The following is an 8,496-nucleotide window of genomic DNA, read 5'->3' as shown; positions in this document are numbered from 1 at the left end:
CGTTTGACTTTTGTTTCTTTTTTTTGCTTTGTGGAATTCAAATAAAAAATCGCACAAATTCAAACACACCGTTAGGCACACAGGAAAGAATAAATGGCAAACCAGTTGTCACATTGCAAAGGTACTCGGATAGTGGACCGGTTGGATCATGATTTCTTTCTCCGGTACACTTTTTTTGAGAGCCACTACGAAATGTTTGCACCAAACCTCAACTTTTGGAACACTTCGGAGCACTCGATTCGGACAGCCGACTAGACACTTTAATTATTCCCAACTGCACGGACCCGTGTAGCACTGCAGCAAACGATGTGTTGGTTGTTTGTGCTCCAACGTCAAAGCCTTCCTGGATCTATGTCTTGTCACTCTTTACCGACGATTCAAAATTGGCTTTGGTTTCTATCGCTGCAGTACGTTAAATGTGTGCTGGCTAGTTGGGGACAAAAGAACCCACGGTTCTCCGGAAGTCCATCATCGTTCCACTATATCTGTCGCTCTCTTTCTCACACACACACGGCACAAAACTAAAATCCGTTCAGATTGGGGAGCAACTGTCGAAGCCTTTTTCTTGTCGACCCGATGACAGTGACACCACCGCCTGGCTGGCTGCGATGGAAGCTGCGTAAAGACTGATATCAAAATTGACTTCATCCTAGTTCACGTTGGCTGTCGTCAGCCATCGGTTGGCTTGCTAGGGGGTTGAAACCAGATGATGTCTACCGCCTCGGATGCCCTTCCCGTACAATGCGTCTCTCATCTTTTCCGAAGCTAACCACGGATTCGTCGGTGCCTTTCGTCGTTAGCTTCATGTCCTTCCGGCTCGCACACATACACCGTGGCCCGGATGTTCGAGTATCCACAGTCACCCTCACCGTTTCACCGAGGGTAGTTACGTATCACAGCAAGGGTGAAAGGACGAGCGAGAGCAAGAGAGAGAGAGAGAGAGAGACACCGACATCAATGAGTGGTGGCCTTATGTTCGGGCTAGGGGAGATCCCCAGTGTTGCAGTCATCACGACATCGTATGTCAGTTTGTGAGCCCTTGGTGGAAGGTACAACTGCTAATGCTCTTCACCGGCGGCCGTGTGGAGCTGGGTTGGGTAGTTTCACAGTGTCAGTAGCGTAAAATCCAACCTCTGACCGACTGCTGCTGTGTGGCAACCGCAATCGAGTGTTTGCCATCTTCCTACCGAGTTGTCCCCGCATATAGAGCCTCACCCAGCTCAGGGCTCAGTTACACACGTTCACCCATCGATCGTACCTTAAACCTACTCCACTGGCAAGTGTGATGCAACTTTGCAACACCGGGACATAAAATATTCCGTGCGCCTCCACATTTTCCGAAGAATGTGAACAAGCTATTTACTAAGAAGCAATGGACGCCATATCCTTCTGGGAGGCGTGGCCTACCTGATGAGAAATTTATTGCTCGTACACCAACACACAGCCACTGCAAGGGGCGTGGAGTTTGCGTACGAATATCCTTCCGCTCTCTAGTACACACGCACACCATTGTACGGTCATTCATTCATTCATACATCATCAGCGTATCCTTTCGTCCCAACCATTCATTCATCCGTCTACCAAACCAAGCGATCTGCGATAGAGAGTGAGAGCTAGAGATTTCAGTTGCATTGGATACTCGCTCGTTTACGCACGGTTTAATCAGGACCGACATACTTATACACTATGCTGTTTGGGCACATCTCGATTACTTCCTCTTGTTCGCCGGAAAGTCACGGATGTGAGAAGCGTGCGAGATTGTTTCACGCAAAGCCACATGCTGCGAGTTTGCTGACCGGAACTGTGTTACGAACACTGACTTCTCTTTTGATTTCCTTTTTTGGTTCGGTCAGGTCTAATGTGGTTGATAGTGGATGACTTTCGTAGAAAACAGACTACTAAGTTGCAGTTGTTATAGTTTAGATGTGCTGCTTATGATATATCACATCGGTATGCTATAAAGTATACTAAGTAAGTATAATATCTCAACCGTTGCAACTATGCTACATACGGTTTGTATTTATCCCTTAATACTTTCCAACTACATTTAGAGAGTGTTTTGAAGCGGATTTGTTTGCACATATCCTCATCTTTATCCTTATCACTCTTAACAAACTGATCCATTCTACTTCGGCAGTCTTTCATCACCCACCAGCGAGTGGGTTTTAAATAGCTCTACTGCTATTTGAGTTAGTTAATATGGTCATCTTGGGTCACATAATACTAACATCATATTCTGATATATGCTTAATAGCTATGATGGTTTCTGTCTTTCCCCGTTTGCTATAATGTCTGATGTTGCTTACAGATCTTTGGTCATTATTTTTATCTATGGATGAATTGTTGTTTTAAACAACCTGCTGCTCTCAGTGCCGTGTATTTTATATGCCAGGTCTAGTCACTTGATGAGAATGATACTGGACAACGTAGCCTCGAAAAAGTCTCGGCCATTTAAAATATGTCTCATTTCAGTCATTTGAGGTCTATTCCCAAATAGCTTTGGAAAGCCAAGGAGCGAAAAACCTGCTGAAATGAGTGACTGTGGAGCACCTTATCAAGTACGTCATCGAGTTCTCGTTGAACAAGCCAAGGCTACATACTACTGTAAGGAATAATTAAAAAGATTATAAATTGAATTAGTCGTAACCTGAACCTGAAAAATTAGCTATACCTCATTAATTGTTATACAACATCATAAAAATTCAGCAGACTTGTCCTCCTTCTTAACATTTTTTTATTTTTATTTTATTTGCATTTGTATGATGTCATGGGTTTTAGAGTTTTTACTATAAAATGTACGAAAGAAAGTTAGAAATAGAAAATATTGAGAATATGAATATGAGTTGTGCTGTAGTTCGAAATTTAGTATATAAAAAAATTGTTACTCTAATCAAAAGAATGTATATGATGAAACAATGTTATCAGAGTATCCTCACATCTTTCGATTGACGCAATTTTTGCGGGATCTCCTTTTGCCACCGTTAACGGCACACGATACACATTGGCCTTTCAGCAATTTCACACGCCTCCGCCATTAACGATAGCAGGCACTTATGGAGGGAAGGAATAAATCATAAGAGCAGCATCAGCCGCATACCACCGTGAGCAGTTCATGTCGTTGCACAAGGCGAATGGAAAAAAAAATACACATCCAGGACACTCGCAAGCCGTGAATCCGAATTCGTGACACTGCACTAATTGAGAGCAATTCCCAGTACTTTGACGGTGTGAGTTTATCGTCTTACTTTCTTATTAAAAGTATTTTACATTTTATATCATCACTCCCCCTCATCCTATCCTCATCACTCGTCCTTCCCGTGTGTCATTCGTGGTACAAGGTACCGGTACGGTAGAAAGCACTTTCCGTCCCACGGGGTATGCACTTTCTGGTGACAAAATTGACGGTAACAACGGGCCACATTAAGTGGATGTGACAATATTTCGTGTTCCTGCTTTTCCACCCGCATGGATGCTTCTTTGCTTTGCCACCAAACCGAATATGTATCTCGATCTTTTGCATACCTCCATCCTTTGCTTCACCATTATGGGTTTTGAGAAATGATTGATTGATATCGATTCGGAACGTGGGTGAAGGTTGGCAGGGTTGTGGAAATAATAGTACTGTGAGAGATGAATTATTGTTGCCTAAGAATTTTTTTATTCCTTTGCAACGTTTTCTTCAAATATAAGATAAAATATACATAATAATATAGTGTAGCTAATTAAATTCAACAATCTACAACATTAAATGTTTTTAAGGAATGTTAAACAAAGAAGAAAATAGTAAGAAAAAACAATAAAAAATGAGTTGATAAAGGAAAATAAGCGAAAATTTTAATTTTTAAGCTAATTTGTGTAAAAATTTACTAATTGACAATATTTACACAATCATTACTAAATGCTGAAGCAAATTGCCTAATTCAAAATAAAAATAATTTGAATATTGTTTAATGTATTCATAATATTCAAGAACCCTAAAACGAGTAAAATAACAGAAATGGTTAGCATTGTATTAAAAAAAACTAAACTTACATAAACTTTCTTTTGTATAAGTTGAACAAAAAACCAAAAAAGGATGCTTAACCGCACGTAGAAAAAGAGAAAACAAAGGAAAACATTAGACAACAAAAAATATCATCCCAATTCTCAACCACTACCGAACTGCCCCGGATTGTCGGATTTGCCTAATTGAATTTGATTTGATTTGTTTATGCTAATTATGATTTTGGGGTTGGGTGAATGGGCTTTTTTTTGTTCTCATGTTCCATTTCTACTTTTGGCCACCGTTAGATTTGTTTGTTGCTTTTTTGCAACGTCCCATTTAATGATGCTTTTAACATGCCGGTATAATGAGTGTGTTACAATGGTAGGACGGGAATGCGCCGGATGTGGAGCAGAGCAGAGGGTTTCGTGCTAACAATAGCCAAATCATCATGGCATTTCACCCGTACAACGCAACCGAAACGATGATCCTGTGGGTATGTGACCCAAACGAGGTGCAAAAAAAAAGGAGGGGTGGAGGGGGCTTTGGGGGCAAATAATACCCACAGAAAAGAGTGAAACTGCCACCCACCCGGGAGGCAGACAAAATCGACACCTTCCTGTGTCTGTTGTCGACCGGTAATGAGATTCTAATCGCACCGAAAAACATCAATTCTCGCCTAATTGAATTTCAGCCTGGCATGAAATGAAAGCAGCAGTCAGAAAAACAACAGAGCCAAAACCAGAACAAAACACAGCAAACAAGATGAGACAAAAAAAGACGGTGAAAAGAAAATCCTACCACCAACGGGCTAATTAATTCGTAGCATACCTCAAAACCCGGTTTGCCACCATTCGTACTAAAACGTTCACCCGCGCCCAACCATTATGCGGTACTATTTTGCCCCCGAACCGCGGGTCAAACCGGAGTGAGCCAGTGGAAAAGCGAAAAAGGATGTTTAACAATTCATAAGTCTGGCTTGGCCGTGGGAAGGACCCACGGCCAAAGGAATGGGTGTAGTGTTGGAAACGAAAAGTTTCCTCATTAGGAAGACTTACAGGGAATGGTTGCCTCTCCGTGCGGCTTCGTGCGGCTAAGCCGGGATAAGAAACATCACCGAGTGTGGCGTGTTGTTGGCGGGTGAGCTGAGTTTTCTCTGGTCCCTGCCCAGTTCTGCCCGACTGCCGCTCCGGGAAGATCACCGGAAAACCACCGGAACTGATCCAGATGTTTACCATTAATCATTTTCACCTTTTGTCGGTGAAACAAACAAACATTATAACTTTCGGAAATTTTCTAATCTGCGGCCAAGGAGCTAGGTGTTAGGTGTGTTTCGTGCGTTTTGCGTTCCGCGATACGGTGGATGTTAAGTTGGGATAGAACAGAACTTTCTCTTTGTATGAGTTCACAGTGTCACAGTGGGAGATTGTTCAATGCATGAAGTCCAAATGATTCCACGAAAACTTGGTTCTAATTCTGTAACAACTTTAATATTAAAAAAAATGAACTCAATAATTTTGGCGTTAAGGGAAAATACAACAGAAATCATTAAAACAAAATAGATTGTGTATAAAAAGCAGAGTCGAAATAAATCAGTTTCTGTAACTCTGCAGAAGCACTAAGAATTCGAATAAGTTATAGCGTTACATTGAGCAGAGCCACCAGTTTTCAGAAAAGTTTGCCCATGGAATTTGGGCCCCGTGGATTTTGTCCGGTGGAATAAATTTGCCCATCACTATTGCATTGCATACTATCACACCCATGAGAGTGATCGCTAGTGTAAGGAAGATGGATGAAACGGAAAGCATCCTTCATCTCGCTCAAACTTCCCGTCGACCGGTACGAAATTCCCTACAAAACAGCTATTTTCAGATTGCCGATACCAAAAAAGCATCAACGGAAGAGGTAGCACCTAGTACAGCAATTTTGCTCAAAACCCGCCGAAAGGTATGCAATGTTTAAACACTAACTTTCCCGTTGGTCAAGTAAAATTTTGCAGTAATTTTGCTTAAAAACCGCCGAAAGTTATGCAATGTTTAAACACTAACTTTCCTGTTGGTCGTGAAAAATTTCTTCGAAAACTACCAGTTTTTGAATGTATAATACCAGGAGAGCATGCACGGAAGAGGTAGCTCCTGGTACTGCGCCGAAAGGTATGCAATGTTTAAACATTGTTGCAATCCTAAGTTGTTGCATCTAAGATGTTGCATGCCAGATGTTGCGCAACATATGTTGCGCGACATATGTTGCATGCCAGATGATGTGCAACACATGTTGCGCAACATGTGTTGTGCAACATGTGTTGCGCAACATATTGGTACCAGGTGTTACCTCTTGAAAAACATGCTCTCCTGGTATCGGAAATCTGAAAACAGCTGGTTTTGTATGGAAAGTTACTGTTTAAACATTGCATGCCTTTCGGCGCAGTACCAGGAGCTACCTCTTTCGTGGATGCTCTCCTGGTACTATACATTCGGAAACTGGTAGTTTTCGAAGAAATTTTTCTCCACCAACGGGAAAGTTAGTGTTTAAACATTGCATACCTTTCGGCGGTTTTCGAGCAAAATTGCTGTACTAGGTGCTACCTCTTCCGTGGATGCTCTCCTGGTACTATACATTCGGAAATCCTGGTGCAATTTCGTTTATACTTTAAAGTCACAAAGTCGATATTCTTCTCTGCATTTAATTTATCACATAGAAACAAATGTTTTATATAACCAAGGAAGATATTTTTGATCGTTTTTTTGCCTTTAAAATTAATTTTTTTGCTATAAATTAACTCTTCTGTAAAATTTTCACAAATCGCACAATCGGCACAACACGTCGAGGCCCCAACACGGCGAGGCCTTAGACGACCGCCTACTCCGCCTACCGTTTGATCCGCCGCTGACGACATAAATTACTTTCGTTCAGACCCTGTCATAAATAACGAGAATAAAATAAAACCTTGTAGAATTTTTATTCTAAATTTAATAATATGTGCTAAGAGATGCTAACTACAGATTCTACCAGAGCTCTAAATATTGGGAAACTATGTCCCAAATTTATCTACAGCACACCCAGCGTGCGCATGGAAATCATCATACGGCCTCATCCAGCGTGGCAAAGTGAAGATGAGCTCATCTTGTCGTTTTCGTGACCGATGATGGCCGTAACGAGCGCACCCGAACCGGGAAAGATTGAGGTTGCCCACACCGCAGCAGCAACATTTCCACTTTATGACGTTCCGTGTGTTCCGTGCGCCTCGAGGAAGCGGCCGAACCGGATGATGTGTAAGCGTCTCGTCCCTCGGTTTGGAGGTGGAAGTAATTTCGCACCTCGCTTCCATGTTCCGTGCACAGGTCGCTTTTCGACCGACAAGCATTATTCGTTCGGGTCGGTAAGGATCATCCTGGAAGGTGAGCCACAGCTTCCTTCAGCCGGCCGTCGCCCATGGCCTCTTGTTTGGTACGAGTGTAAGGCACAGGTTCTGGTGCAATCATTTGCCAAGGGGGAAATGATGTGATGCTGATACTTGTAAAACATTATTATTATTGTGAGAACGGTAACAACTGTTACCGTGCCGGTGGCCGGTAACTCGTAGGTTAGCAGTTCTTAAGCCTCGGTCGGTACGGCGATGGCTTTCGTGCCGAACAATAGTACAGCCGGTGGAAGTTGATGAGAGATTTTTAATGTAGCCAATGTGGCCACAGCAGGACCGTCGACCACGATGCTACGCGGTAGGTTTGTTGGGCACCTGGGGCATTCATTTCGTTTGCCGAAATGTTCGTCCATCGGGGGAAAAAATTAAATAAAGGAATGGAGAAGAAAAAGAATTATGATTGCCACAGCGAAGGGGCAACATTGAATTAAGCTAGGGACACAATTTTATTTCCATCCTTCTGTAAATGAGGATCATAAAGAGAGTTTACACTAACTTGTAGCTAAACTTGGAGAGTGCGTATTAAGGGACTTTCATGTTTAGAAAAACATAATTTGTCAGCTAATGCAATCGTTTATTTAAAAGGCAAACAATCTTTGCAAATGGCATTAAACTTTGAGTTCATCGTTTCAATTTTTCACTTTTAAGATCAAGCATGATCAAGGGATGCGTTAATGGAGTGAATGTGTGGAGCTTTTGGTTTCTAGTTAGACTTTTCCAACATTAATAACCGTTGAATAACCGATAGATTCAAATTATCGTTGATTCATACAGAAAAAAATTGCATATTTTCAGGCACTTTTGCTCCAGAACCCCAAGAAGCGGCAGGATAATTAATAGATTAGTATTTGAAAATTCTTTTCACTGGAATCGTTTTAAACTGGCATAATACCACTTTAGCAAACCATTTGCACCAGAGTGTAATCGATTTTGGTAATAAAAATGTGGGAAAATCTCAACTAATTAATCGCCTACAGGTGTTCATTTTCTTTACAAAAAAATACCCCACATTTGAATCCCTATCCAGTGAATCAGCACGTTTCTCACTGCTCGCAAATAATCAATCTCTACACCTTCCCACCGTTGTTTCGTT

This window comes from Anopheles moucheti, chromosome 3 (assembly GCF_943734755.1).
Source record: "Anopheles moucheti chromosome 3, idAnoMoucSN_F20_07, whole genome shotgun sequence".
NCBI classification, from domain to species: domain Eukaryota; kingdom Metazoa; phylum Arthropoda; class Insecta; order Diptera; family Culicidae; genus Anopheles; species Anopheles moucheti.
This window is presented reverse-complemented; position numbering follows the sequence as displayed.